Consider the following 15,543-nt stretch of genomic DNA (forward strand, 5'->3'; position numbering starts at 1 on the left):
CCGTGTTCTTGACGTTCGGAATTTCCAACAAGATTTGTGTGACCGTGTGTATGCAAGACAAGTTTAAGCCAACATCAGTCAGAAAAAATCCATGGATTTTGTTGTCGGAATGTGCGATCGTGTGTACAGGGCATTAGTCTATCCAGGCTGATTATACCTTGTTTTTGGATAATGGATATCTCCTGATTTTGTTTATATTGATATTTGTATGCCAATACCATGACCCACCACCAAAAAAATCCTGCAAAATAAATTATCCTAATCCTGACGATTGTGATGATACCACATGTGTGTGATTTGTTCTTTGTACCCATGGTAAGGCCAAGAAACTATAGTGCGCATTTGTTTGTTTTTTTCTTACCTAAACACGCTGACACTAACACTGACAATAAAAACATAAAACCTGTTTTTCTTACCTAAAGCACACTGATGCTAACACTGCCACTAACTGACACACCGACACTGACATTTACAGACATTAACAGTAAGAACCCTTTCACATTGAGGCTGTGCTTTACCCCTGTTATAGCCGTGCTTTGGCGCCGCTATTCGGACTGCAGTGGGTGCTTTTAAATCCCTAGAAGGGGTTAAAAAGGCTTAAAAGCACCCGTGTAGTGCCACTGCCGAATCGATTTGCATTTCAATGGGCAGGGGCGGTGGAGGAGCGGTGTATACACCGCTTGCAAACTGCCCCAAAGATGCTGCTTGCAAGGGCACTGCCCCAGTGTGAAAGCTCAAAATCTTTTGGGGGAGGGGTCGCAAACAAACTGAAAAAAAAACCATCAATTGCAGCCTCACTGTGCCATCAAACGCATCAGCACTATGCCCATCAAATGCCGCCACTATGCCCATCAAACGCTGCCACTGTGCCATCAAACACTTCCACTGTGCCCATCAAACGCTGCCACTGTGCCATCAAATGCTGCCATTGTGCCATCAAATGCTGCCACTGTGCCCATCAAATGCAGCCACTGTGCCTACAAATGCTGCCACTGTGCCCATCAAATGCTGCCACTGTGCCCATCAAACGCAGCCACTGTGCCCAAACGCTGGCACAGTGCCCTTCAAATGCTGCCACTGTGCCCATCAAATGCAGCCACTGTGCCCATCAAATGCTACCACATTGCCCATTGAATGCTGCCACTGTGCCCATCCAGTCCAGGTTCGCGGTGGTGAGAGCACAGGAATCTATCTGCATGAGTGAGTGGGTGGCCCGCAGCATCCGCGGCGAAGGTGAACAGGCCTGAGAGCCCATGAGGGAGAGAAGAGCTTCACGGCCGAAGAGGTGAGCAGGGGGCGCAGCATTACTGGCGTCTTCCAGGGCCTGGACTCCTCAAACCTCCTCTTCAACAGTGGGGCCTGGAGAACAGGCTGACTGGGGGCCCAGAAGACAAGGACAGATGGGAGGTGTAGGCTGCGAGGGAGCCCCTGGATGGGACAGAGCAGAGAGCTCCACTGGATCAAGGACGGAGACTGGCATAGAAGGTACCGGGCACAATTATACATAGACTACCTGCAGACAAAGACTAGGGCAGGGGGGCAGTGCAGGGACTGCAGATAGGGACAGAGCTAGGGGTCTCTCTCTCATCTCCCCCCTCACTCTCCTCTCAGCCCCCTTCTTTGTTCCCCCTCTCTCTCTGTCCCCCCTCTCTCTGTCTCTTTCTCTCTCTCTCACACCCTCTCCCTCTATGTCCCCCTCTCTCTCAGATTCTCTCCCACGCCCCTCTCTCTCACACCCCCCTCTCTCAGCCCCCCTCTCTCACACACCCCCTTCTCTCTCTCTCACCCCCCCTCTTGTTCCCACACTCCCTCTCTCTCTTTCAACTCCCTCTCTCTCACACTCCCCCTCTCTCTCTCACACACGCATCTCCTCTCTTTCTCTCTCACCCCCTCTCTCTCTCAGCGCTCTCTCTCAGAGCCTCTCTCTCTCTCAGCCCCCCTCTCTCACACCCCCCACTCTCTCTCACACATCTCTCTTTCTCTCTTACCCTGCGCTCTCTCTCAGAGCCTCTCTCTCTCTCAGCCCCCCTCTCTCACACCCCCCCTCTCTCTCACACATCTCTCTTTCTCTCTCACCCCGCGCTCTCTCTCAGAGCCTCTCTCTCTCTCAGCCCCCTCTCTCTCATTCTCCCTCTCTCTCTCTCAGACCCCCTTTCTCACACACACCCCTCTCTCTCTCTCTCTCTCTCACACACATCTCTCTTTCTCTCTCACCCTGCGCTCTCTCTCAGCCCCCCTCTCTCTCATTCTCCCTCTCTCTCTCTCAGCCCCCCTGTCTCTCATTCTCCCTCTCTCTCTCTCAGCCCCCCTCTCTCTCATTCTCCCTCTCTCTCTCTCTCTCTCTCTCAGCCTCCCTCTCTCTCATTCTCCCTCTCTCTCTCTCAGCCCCCCTCTCTCTCATTCTCCCTCTCTCTCTCTCTCTCTCTCTCTCTCAGCCCCCTCTCTCATTCTCCCTCTCTCTCTCTCAGCCCCCTCTCTCATTCTCCCTCTCTCTCTCTCTCAGCCCCCCTCTCTCTCATTCTCCCTCTCTCTCTCTCAGCCCCCCTCTCTCGCTAATTGCAGTGTTGGCACTTTGAAGTTGGTTTTGTGTTGCAGTTTGGGCACTCGGGCTCAAAAAGGTTCGCTATCACTGACCTAGGCTCATAGATTGAGCTGGTCAGTGCCCACATCTATTGCTACACATGGTCATTGTATTACAGCCATTCCCTACATTTGGTTTTGTTTAATTTTGAGAGCCTTTAGATTTTGACATAAGCAACTTAATGAACATAAAGTGCAAATTAGCTCACTAAAACAACATTTTCTTATTTTGTCCCTCCCCCCTCCCTCTTACACAAATAATAAAAAAGTCATGTTTACCTTTCTGTTCATTTTTGGGCTGCAAGGTAGCACCTCATAGTTTCTGGCCTATGCCAGAAGACAGTGTGTTACCAAGCCCAAAATGTGCGGCACATCTGCACACATGCAGCAGATCTCTGTGCACACGTATGAATGCCACCAGCAGTTTATTGCCCATGTGCCAGAAGCTGCCAGCGTTTGTGTGCATGCGCAGAAATCTATAGCAACATGCAAATGCGCCAAGGTTCTCTGCCAGTTTCCAATAATCTGGAAGATCCTCGTGACACATCCAGACACATCTTGTAATATGACGGTGCAAAAGAGGAGAGGGAGGAGGGGATTTATGCCTTACTGCTACAGGATACATTTTATAAATGTGCTTACCAGAAAAATATTTACCACATGATTAATAAATAAAATGAATAATTAATAATGTTCAGAAAGGAGTAAGGAGATTATATTGCACATTTTGCAATTAATGATGCTCTGCTAGGAAAAGTAAATTAAATTTTACACAAAGGAATAACTGATCTTTTACAAAACGAAGAAATAATGATTCTCTGCAAAGTGGAATAAACTATAATATACACTGGGGAATTAATAATATTTTGCAACAGGGAGAAAGCCATATTCCAGAGAGAATCTAAAGGGATTTTTTTAAAGAGAAGCCAATTATATTCAGGATACATAAGACTGCAGCTAATGTCATTAATTCACTTAATAAAAATGTCTGTATTGTATTCCCCTGCTACATGCCAATCCTGTGCTATCCACCCGGTGCAGAAGAATTGGACACGCGTTAACAATTGCAGACTCGGGATTTCTTGTGCATCCCCGTTTGATATTTGGAATAAAGTTGAGCATCTCTACAACAGTGGTGTGTGGCCAACTCTTTCTACTTTGCTGTGTGACGGTGGCAAGCTGGGGTGAGCATCAGTGGCGGCTGGTGGGTTTCTCTTTTGGGGGGGGGGTGGCAAACAAGCACCCCCTCCTCTGGGCGGCTGGCGGCGCGGCACTGACACCACCCCCCTTGCCCTATGAGGCCACAGCACGGGACTGACAACCCCCCAACCCCCTCTTCTGGGCGGCCGGCAGTCAGGCACCCACCCGATCTAGGGCTGGCAGGCTGTGGTTTCCTCTCCTCCTCTCCGGGGTGCGGACAGCGACTCTGGTGTCTCCTCTACCACGGCTTCCCCCGCTGCGTGTCTCCTCTGTGCTCTTCCTAAGCGTTAGACATCCAATAGGATCGCCTGACACTTTGGCCAATCGGGAAACAGGTTTCATGACCTGCCTCCTGATTGGCGGAGAAGAACTTTTGTGTGAAAATAACGAAAACAAATTCGCTATAGTCACACAACTGAGTGCTCTGTGCCCCGAGCCCACCCTTTTTTGAAGCCTAATAGAGCCTCTGGCTCTTATCAGATGCTTAAAAAAACACTCCCCCCCATTGGAATCCATAGTCCGGCGCCCTGATATGTAGATCAGGGGGCCGGACGCATGGATTGGGGGCAGCGCCGTGCGGCCTCCAAGTAGGGGTGAACAACCACTATGGAGATTCCTGTATGTGGACTGCGTTCCAACCTGGAGCAGTGTTACCTGTCTTTTTGATATTAGTACAAGTGTGTGGAACATGGAACAAGGAAGCAAGGAGGAACTCCGCATCTCGGGTACTGCACACATGTGCCACATCATGGATTTAGGAAATGTTTCACTGTTCACCTGATCGCGGCTCCTGCCTGGTCCTCAGGCTTTGGTGAGCATGCCCTTGGGCACCCCAAGAGGAAACCTCTTATGTCACCCTTGCTTGGCACCCAACGAGTGAGGGAAACGTGGAGGATGTGACGGAACACCAGTCTACCCCTTTACATGCTCATTCATAAACAGAGAAAGTCTCATAATCATATTGTAAAAGTATTTGTAATGAATTGTGGCCCCCAAGCCATCTCCTGATAAGACAGAGGCTAGGGGACAAGCTGCACATGCTCAGTTTTGTATGTATTGCTAGAGAGATTCTTTTTTTCTTGGGAGAGTGCATGTGATCAGCACAGGGCCAATCAGCACTGTCCAGACAGGGGTCAGGGGTCCTTCAGCCTTATGAGACAGTTAGTGCAGAATGAAAACTCCTCCTACAAGCTTTAACCAGAAACTGATAGAAGTCACAAGACTGCTATATACTGCTGATGAAAAAAAGTATTTAGCAGTTTAAATTTACTCAGGCTTGGTTTACACTGCATGCCAATGCAGCTTACAGCAGGAGTCCTGTGCGTCCTGGTTCACAATTTCAGGTCAGATTTCAGCCCGCATTTTGGGTTGAATTTGAACCTGAAAAGGACCAGAAGATGCACAGGGCTCCTGTGCAAATTTGCACTGGAGCCGCATATGAGATATGTGAACCGGCTCCATAGAGAGCCGGCCACATTCTCCTGCTGATGCAAATTGAATGCGGGGATCCCACATCCAATTCACAATAGTGTGAACCCAGCCTAAAACTATCGCATTTCCATGTACTGTGGGAGACCAGATATAGTGAATGCAGAGTCCTGGGTTTAGTAACACTTTAATTGAACAAGCTGAAGTTAGAAGGTGATTGGCTACCATGCACAGCTGCACCTGATTCGGAGTGCTCCAGTTTAAGTAAATCCCCCCCAGTATGTCTTGATGATGTTTAGCTGTGTCCTGTGAGTCTCTTAAAATCTACAGTACTGTACATTTATTGTATATGCAGTAATACATATAATGCCCAGTAGGTGGCAGTAAAGATTCTTTAGTTTGCAGGCTTTATAATGCTTGAGCCTTTATAAAAATGCTTTACATACTTGCTACATTTTAGTAGACTATTTAACACATATTTTTTGATCATTTGAAAGCTATTTTTTTAATTAATTTGTCTACCATAATCATGTTTACATTGTTTTAAAGGAAATAGAAGATTTTTATTTAGTACAGTACACTGTTCTAATAAGTTTTAATTCTGTACACAGTAAATGTTATAAACTGGTAAATGGACAAACAGGTTTCCAAAAAAGCATTTTACACTCACTAACTGATTGTTTTTTCTTGTTTTAACTCATACATTAAGACCTCTTTCCCACTGGGGCGGTTTTCAGGCACTTTAGCGCTAGAAATAGCAGCTGCAAAGCGCCTGAAAACCACCTCCCATTCATACCAGTGTGTCTTTTCACACTGGGGCGGTGTGCTTGCGAGACGTTGCGAAAAGTCCTGCAAGCAGCATCTTTGGGGCATGCTGGGAGCGCTATATTTAGCGCTCCCAAAATTCCCTGTCCATTGGAATGAATGGGCAGCGCTCTCAAAACGGGAGGATTTTAACCCTTTTTTGGGGGTTAAAAGTGACCCCATAGAGGATGAAAAGCGTCTGGCTTTAGCGCTAACAGCCAGCATTTTCAGTGTGAAAGCACTCTTATTTTTTTTCTGTCTTTCACTTTACCAGCTGCAGCAAGTTGTAATTTTGTGGGGTTCAATGACAGCTGAGCCAGTGGGTTTGTTTTTCTGAAAAAACCCATGTGATCATCACTGTGCTTGGCTGTCATAGTAATCATGTGACTAGGAAATTAGAGTGGTTCCCAATTATTAGGCAAAATCAGAAGCTGTCAGTGAGAGCATGTTCTCAGAACTAGGAGAAAACAGCACACATGCAACACTAGAATGTGTAGATCGACCCTTTAACCCTTTTACCGCCAGAGCAGTGTTTGCTTTTTTTCCCCGCACAAGTTAAATGGCAAATGCACATTCGTTTAATTAGTTAAAGCCCTAAAAAATTATATGTTTTCTGAAAGCAGAGTATTACAAATGGGGAACTGTCATGTATGGTTTTGACTGTGACCTCTCCATGCAGCATAACTTCATATACTAAAATTAATTTTAGAGCGTTGGGTAAATAGATACCCAACATGTCAAGTCTTTTACTTTCTGGTGCTTATGGACCAGTAAGTTGACAGATTACTTGACAAGTATACCAACATAGGCGTTACATCGCTGCGGGTGAAAAGGGTTAACAGCCAGATCGACTTTTTGACTGTGAGTATTGCAGCCTGAGCTGCTTTTTTATTTATTTTTCAAATGTATAAAAGGTGGAGTTGGGCTTTAAAGCAGGACTCCGGAGGACAGGAGGCGGAGCCTAGCGGAGCAGACATGCATTGTTAGAGCTCCACACCGCTGAGGAGAGAAGAGAAGGACAAAGCGGAGCCTGCAGGCTCAAAAGGTATCCATTTGAACCTTTTTGCCCCAGGGAACAAACTGTGAAAGTTTGGGCAGGAAATATGGTACTGGGAGGAAGCCGTGGCAGAAATAAAAATCACCTCACAAAGAGCTCACAGGCACTCACTGCAACTAAAGCAGCTCCAGTCACCTCACAAGATACAGCATCAGGGCGCTCTCACAGACAGAAAATGTCACAGCAAGACTCTCCATTTGAGTCAGATACAGAACAAATCCTCTCACAAACTTCTCCACAAGCCTCCTCAGCATCCCCAGTAATATTATTACAATTTAAACGATGCTTCATAAGGCTTTGAAACAAACCTCAGACCAAATAACAAAAAGCCTAACCAAAGAAATAAGAGAGCTGGGAAACCGCACCGCAGCCCTAGAAATAAAAATTGATGAAATTGAAATTACAACCCAAGAAAATATAACAGAATTGGAACAATTAAAAGAAGAGAATTTAATACTTCAAACTAAGCTCGAAGATTACGAAAATAGAGCCAGACGTTCAAACTTGCGCATAAGGGGAATACCTGAAACTGTGACAGACCTGCAATCTACTATTACTGCTCTATTACAAGAACTAAAGCCAGATATCCCTATTGAATGTTTAGAACTGGACAGAGTACACAGAGCCCTCACAGCCAAAAAGAAAGATGGACCCCCACGTGATATAATCACAAAATTTCATTATTACAGAACGAAAGAACAAATACTAATTGCTGCAAGAGAAAAAAAAGGAACTTAATTTTCAAGGACACAATTATCAAATTTTTGCTGACCTATCCCAACTTACTATTACTAAAAGACGATCCATGAAACCCCAACTAATGGAACTGCAACGCCACAACATTATGTATCAATGGGGCTTCCCCTTTTCAGTCAGATTTAACTACCAAGGTACAATTTACAGAAGCAGATCAGCAGATCAGCAGATGAACTACAACAAACCCTTTTAAAATTAAATCTGACAGAACCCACAAGCAGCAACACCCCCACACGCAGAAGAATGGCATCATCTTCACCTTCAGGCAGCACCCAGAAAATTTCAGAACAAAATGGGAATCATTCTCACAAAAGAGGCCGTTATGCCACATCATCCATGGACCAAGAAGATTCAATGGACTGACATCCTAATTCCTGATATCTCTTCATTTATTATACTAAGAGATGGTTCTCTATAAAAAACCTGTATTTATAACTGAATGTAACTGCATTCTGATAGTCACACACTGTATGGGATCAAGTTACATTCCAGTTATATTTCTTATTACTTCTGATTCATATAGCCTTAGAATATATAAGTGAAATAAGGAAATTCTTGTTCAGTTATATATTTTCAGGTAATAACAATAGATTTATTACTTTTTAGGACAAATATGTTCAATAATCCAGAAGTAATGGAAGCTTTTTCTTTATTTTCTTAAAACAAATATATTAGTACCTAACTAGTTCCTAGAACTATGTTTTTGTTTATTCTAATCTGAAGCAATACAACCTCAATTTTATGAGTTAACATATCTAAACAGTTACATATGAATAAAATATGTAATTGTTTACTCTAAAAGGGTTAAAATCCCAAAATAATTCAAACTATCTTCATCAATACCAAAGTTATTAACAGTACCTTTCTAACTGAATTATTTAGCCTAGGGCAAGACTAACCATATACAACCACCCTGGAATAAATAATTTCAACAAAAACTATATTCTGCACTCCAATTAATGAATCATCATTTTGATGTCTTTTGACATAGCACTTCTCTCCTGTAAGCGGAAGATCCGTGTACCCCCATTAGCCCTCCTCATTCTCCCAACCATATTATGTGGGAGTGTGACAAAGGCACTTATTCCCCTGAGAGAGATATTTATTCTCTTTCACGGGTAAATTGTGATTACTTGCAAAAAATAATTTATACAATGTATCATCTAATCTCATATGTTTTTTGTTTACTCTTTACTCCAGAATTCACTGGTTTCTTTTCTATCTTTTCATCTCTTCAGTCCACACAGGTTGATCTGCGCAGTCAGCTCTGCATAACAAAAAGTAAGTCAAAACTATTTGATCTGTTGCCATGGCACCACTGAATATACTTTCCCTGAATGTTCAGGGAATAAATGTCCCTCAAAAAAGGACCAAAGCCTTCCGTACTTTCCATAACAAGAAGGCTCACATAGTATGCCTCCAAGAAACACACTTTACCAAAGATTCTACTCCAAAATATATTTCTCCTTTTTATCAACAAATTTACATGGCTTCTGCCTGTACCAAACAAAGGGGTACTCTAATTGCATTTCACCGATCCACACCATTCACCTTATCATCAGAAATTAAAGACCCAAAAGGTAGATACCTGATACTCATGGGTTATATAATGGATACAGCAATCACGGTGATTTCCTACTACGCTCCTAACAAACAACCTACACCATTCCTCTCACATATATTACAAGTGATTAATACACACAAAATAGGAACAGTGATAATGTGCGGGGATTCGAACCAGGTCCTCCTCCCATTTCTAGATAAATCACCTTTTACACCATCCAAAATAACCTCTAGATTACCTTTTTCTCAACTTCTTTCCAAATACAATCTGGTAGATTCGTGGAAAGAAAGTAACCCAATGAAAAAGAAATTCACTTATTTCTCGCACCCTCATCAAACCTTCACCAGAATAGATCATATTTTTCTAACAATAGGAATGATACCAGAAATTATTGCATCAGATATAATTCCGATTCCGTGGTCTGACCATAATGCAGTATACACTACTATAGCCTCAGCCATACCAAAAGCGCATGACCCAACGTGGTACTTACCGGACATAATGCTCAAACACCCACTACATCAGATGGCCATTGAACAAGCTTTAAAGGAATACATATCAATTAATAATACAACAGACATTTCCCCAATAACACTGTGGGAAGCTCATAAGCCTGTCTTGCGTGGTACAATACAAAGACAAATGGCACTATTTAAACGGGAACGCAAAAATCTAGCAAAAAAGCTACAACTCAATTTTAATGCAGCCTACATATCATTCCAAGATAATCCATCTCAGAGTACAAAATCTCATCTGGAAAAATCTAGATTGGAATACGATCTATTTCTCACTGAGTCAGTTGATAAATCCCTCAAACGCTCCAAACACAATTTCTACATGAATACAAACAAACCAGGTACATATTTGGCTCGGGCATTAAATTCAACTAACAAATCTTTCAAACCAATACATTTGAAACTATCAAAAAATGTTTATACTTGTAATCCAGTTAAAATAGTCCATAAATTTCACTCACATCTCGCAACTTTATACAAGACAAACAATGAATTTAATCCTACAGAGGCTGAATCCTTCTTCTCAAAAATAACCTTACCTGAGTTGTCTCAGAATCAAAAAAGCAGTTTGGATGAGCCTATAACTATAGATGAAGTTGCTAACGCCATAAAAGACCTAAAACTTAACAAAAGACCAGGCCCAGACGGCTACTCGGCTTTATACTATAAAACATTCTCAGAAATACTCTCTCCCATTCTCACTGAAACTTTTAACAAACTTCTAGAAGGACATTTTTTTCGGCAAGAAACACTAATGGCAATTGTTTGTATGATCCCAAAACCCCTTTCTGATGATACTTCCTGTGTGAATTATCGGCCTATCTCTCTGTTAAACCTTGATATTAAATTATTAGCAAAAATAATAGCAAAACGCCTCAATAGCATTATAGGAAAATTAATACATAGAGATCAAGTAGGCTTCATGCCAAATAGACAGGCAGGCGATAATATACGCAGGGCAGTGTTATTGGCACATATTGCTAAAAAACGGAAAATCCCTTTATGTTTTCTATCTCTCGATATTAAGAGGGCATTTGACACAGTATCCTGGCAATATATGCAATATTCATTACAAAAATGGGGTTTTGGACCTCACTTTTTAACATGGATCAAAGCATTATATAATAAACCCAAAGCCTATATAAAATATGCTGGATACAAATCTGAAGCCTTTAATATCGAAAGAGGTACCCGACAGGGTTGCCCATTATCTCCCTTATTATTTGCCCTTATACTCGAACCCATGGCCCAATACATCAGAACAAACCAAACTATAACTGGCATTGAAGTAGGAGGTATTACACACAAATTATGTATATTTGCAGACGATATATTACTTTTTCTATCATCACCACAGGTCTCTGGTCCTAACTTAATACCAGCTCTTGATGGATTTGCAGCCCTATCCGGCCTTATGATTAATCCTAAGAAATGCCTAGTACTTAATATTTCGCTCACAAACATGGAATTGATCCCAGCTAGGGCTGCACTCCCATTCACATGGGCAGAAAAATCAATCCCATATCTTGGAATTCATTTAACAGCATCTCATTCTGACTTATTCTCAACCAATTATCCTCCTGTATTAAGACAGATCACAAATCTAATAAAACAATGGTCGCAACTTCCTTTATCCTGGATAGGGAAGATTAATGCAATCAAAATGACTATTCTACCCAAATTGCTTTATCTAGTCCTCCCTATTCCAATTCCTTCCTATTTTTTGAGAATAGTACAAAAAAGAGCAACTTCATTTATATGGGGCTCTTCTAAACCACGTATACCTATACACGCACTACATCTTCCCAAAAATAAAGGAGGCCTGGGATACCCTAATTTTACTAACTACTACAGAGCAGCACATTTGGCCAGTCTGTCCAAATACCATGCAAAACAGGAAATCCCATTATGGGTATTTATAGAGGCTTCAGAAAATGACCCTCTATTAATATCAAACTTGTTATGGCTTGATCCTAAAGACCGCTTTAAAATTCATAATCCCATAACTAAACACTTCTTATCTCTCTGGGATAAACTAAAAACCAAATATCAGTTACAATCTCCACACAATCCTCTCCTTTCTTTTATCAGAAATCCGGCCTTTTATCCGGCATGGATCTACGCAAATTCTTTTAAAGCTTGGACCAAATCTGGCATTCAGACACTAAATGACTTCATAGCATCTAAATCATTCCTTTCATTCCCATCGCTTAGGGAAAAATATGATCTACCAAACTCTGAGATATTTAGATATCTCCAAATCAAAAATTTCTATACACCATTCCTAAAGGGGGGTACACCATTATCCCAATTATCCATTTTTGAATCAATCTGTACAAAAGATCCATTTGCTAAAGGTACAATTTCATCACTTTATAATCAATTATATGGAGTAATAAATCTTAATAGACCCTCTTATGTTCAGAGGTGGGAGGAGGACCTGGGACGAACTTTAGAAGACATGGACTGGTCTAACATATGGCTCACATCTAAGTCATCCTCACCCAACATCTTAGCACTGGAGACAAATTATAAAGTCCTAACTCGCTGGTACCTTGTACCCGCTAGAGTGGCAAAATATTCACCTAATACCTCAGCTCTTTGTTTTCGAGGATGCCCAGAAATAGGCACACATTTACACATATGGTGGACGTGCCCAGTAATCCAAACCTTCTGGAAGGAAGTCTTCGTGATTGCATCTAAAATATTTAAAAAAATAATACAACCAGATCCATATATAACTTTACTTAATCTAAAACCGGAATGGTTAACACTCTCTCAATTCAAACTTATGATCCAACTAATAACGGCTGCAAAACAAACAGTGGCCAAAGCATGGAAATCTCCTACGTTGGTACTAGCAGAAACAATTCACAGAATGAATAATACAATGTCCCATGCTAAGATGGTAACCATCGATCAAAATCAAATTCCAAAATTTGAAAAACTTTGGCATCCTTGGATAAAACAACAATTCCTGTCAAATTTCAATGACTCTGTCCTGTTGCCATGGTAACAGATTAAATGACTTACAGAGACACCCATTCTAAGGCTTCAAAGAGAACTAAAAAGAATATTAAACTGACGAGCGGGACAACCTTGTGGACCATACCTCTGCCTTTCTACCCTTTTTCTTCTTTCTCTTTCCTTTTCTCCACCTTACGATTAAAGCTCATTATCAGAATTTATTTGACCTATATACACTCTACCTGTAAACAATATATATAGTAGATATAAATCATTTAAATACCTACAAAAGTAACTAAGGAAATGATATATATATTTAATTTAGGTTTACGTGAACCCAATGTTTAATATTTGAAATTTCATGATATTTACCTATATAATTCCTACTGTAAAACAATGAGCTTACTTTATAGATCCTTGTAAACTTACTTTATGTATCTTTATAATATTGTATACTCAATAAACTTCTTTTGACAAGTAAAGCAGGACTCCAGGCAAAAATGAGATTTTGATGCAGGTTGCAGCTTCCATCTAGAAATGTGTCCTGCAGTCCTTTTTTCTGCCATTAGATATACTCAGTCTGATGGTCAGCATCAACCCACTTTCTTTAAACTCAGGTTGTCCTGGACCCACCTCAGTCCATGACTGGACAGCGAAAGAAGAAGCTGCACAGTGATAAGCTAATTTATTTTGTCATTTTGCTTTCTCTCCCTTTTAAGTCAATCTAACTGATTGACTTATTGTATTGGTTCTTCCTCTCAAACTCCAGCCCTGCTGTACAGGGATCACAGGATGCTGATACCAGGTCAAATTCGAGGACTTACGTTGTTTGCACTTAAAATACATGTAAATATGTATTAATGAGTGCAATGCTGCATTAAGTTGTGAATTTAAAATCTACCTAGGCTTAGCTGTAGACAATGTACTATAAATGCTAAAAGTTTACTAGGAATTTTTACATGGTTCGGTGTTATGCAAAGGTTTACAGATATTTCAGTTCTCCCAAGACCTGAGCCATGATGACCACTAAGCTTATCCCAAAGTAAAACATGTTAAAGGATAAGTTCACTTTTAGTAGCATGTTACCTGTTATTCCCATATTTAGGGTGTAGCATGTAACATGCTCCTATACACCCACCTCCCGCCCCCGGTTTTCTCTGCTCTGTGACAGCAGGCAGGGGGATCTTCTCCCCGCACCCGCTGTCACTTTTTGAAAACAGCATGGCTGTGCGGGGCTCTGCCCACACAGCTGCATCATTCATTCACAGTTTCTTGTGAATGAACAAACTGCGAGTACCATCATCCCCTGAAGCAGACAGCTTATAGTTCTCAATGAACTGCAAGGGCTCTCGTAGTTTATTGATTCTTCCTGTAGTTCGGTAACTGTCTGCCCGTAGCAGAGGTATAGGCAGACAGCTGACTGAGAGTCTGTAGGATCCTGGCATTGCACCCAAGGGTGCAATGCTTTATAGGCTGCAGTGTATAAAAATAATAAATGCAGATTTTTTACCTGCAAAAAAAGATAAACATTTATTATTTTTTTAAAAGGTAAACTTATCGTTTAACCACCTCCAGCCCACTGTATAGTCAAATGACGGTGGACAGGATCCTCTCTCGCTCTGGGACGATATCATATGATGTTGCCACAATCTCACCACTGTCGTGCGCCCACGGATCTTTACTTATGTAATTGGCGGTGTCCAATCACAGCTGATCACATGTTAACATGAAAGTTTCAGTAATAGGCACTTCTTGCCTCACACTGACAGAGTGTGATGGGAGGAGAACCGATCAGGGGCATTTCCTCCCAGGGGAGGCCTGTACAAGTAATCAGGGCACTGATCATGTGGTGGGGCCCAGTGGGGACAGGATGGCTGGGCTTGGACAGGGTGTACATTGTAACAAAGATGGAGAATTCTAGCAGACATATAATATACATATCTAAGGTCACACAAAGAAATTCTGACATGTAACAAGTCTTTCAGAACACTTGTCTCTAGACACCCACCCATACAAGACAGGATGTTCTGCAAGCCAGGTAGTTAGTGCAAGGATGTGAGAAACTGCAAATGTTCCTGAATATAGTTTTAAGACATGTTAAACAGGTCAAATATGTAAATGAAGAAACCACAAAGCTACAGGAAACCTTTATGAAGTGCTTTTGCAAAAAGGAAGTTTAAGTTGTTTTAAGGATTGTTGAAGAGTTAACTTTTAGTAAAAGGAAATGTGATGAAATTGAAATTATAAATACGCTGTCAATATCTATAGACGGGGCACTTGACTTCCTGGCATTAGACGGGGTTGGGTGTCTCTCGTCGGTGAGAATAAAAAAGTTTGTTTTCTTTTTGAGTCTCTGTCCGGAGTCCTTTGCTGGTATCCGAAACCACATAGAGCAGTCTGCTGCTAAAACATGTGATCAAATGATTGATTTTTTATTATTTTGAATCAGGAGCTTCCAACTGTGTCCCATGGGCTCACTCTTGTTTTTTCCTAACAATCATCGTATACATATTGCAGTCTTCGCAACACAACTGCTGCTACATAGAAAGAAGAATTAACTTTCTCTCTACTGACTTTCCTAGCTTCATTCCTCTGTGGTCAAGAGCTTTGTATGTTTTCAAAGTGCCTTTCCAAAGAGCACAACTTCATCTGTCAGAATGACTCATGCTCCA

The 15,543-nt window shown here is 41.9% G+C and overlaps 1 protein-coding gene across 1 annotated transcript in view; it reads right to left on the minus strand.

Moving 5' to 3' along the window:
• The window catches only part of TMEM108 (transmembrane protein 108), a 313,069-nt gene that overhangs the window by 22,632 nt on the left and 274,894 nt on the right, over positions 1-15,543 (minus strand). The window lies entirely within an intron of this gene.

Source organism: Aquarana catesbeiana, linkage group LG05 (genome assembly GCF_042186555.1).
Source record: "Aquarana catesbeiana isolate 2022-GZ linkage group LG05, ASM4218655v1, whole genome shotgun sequence".
NCBI lineage: Eukaryota > Metazoa > Chordata > Amphibia > Anura > Ranidae > Aquarana > Aquarana catesbeiana.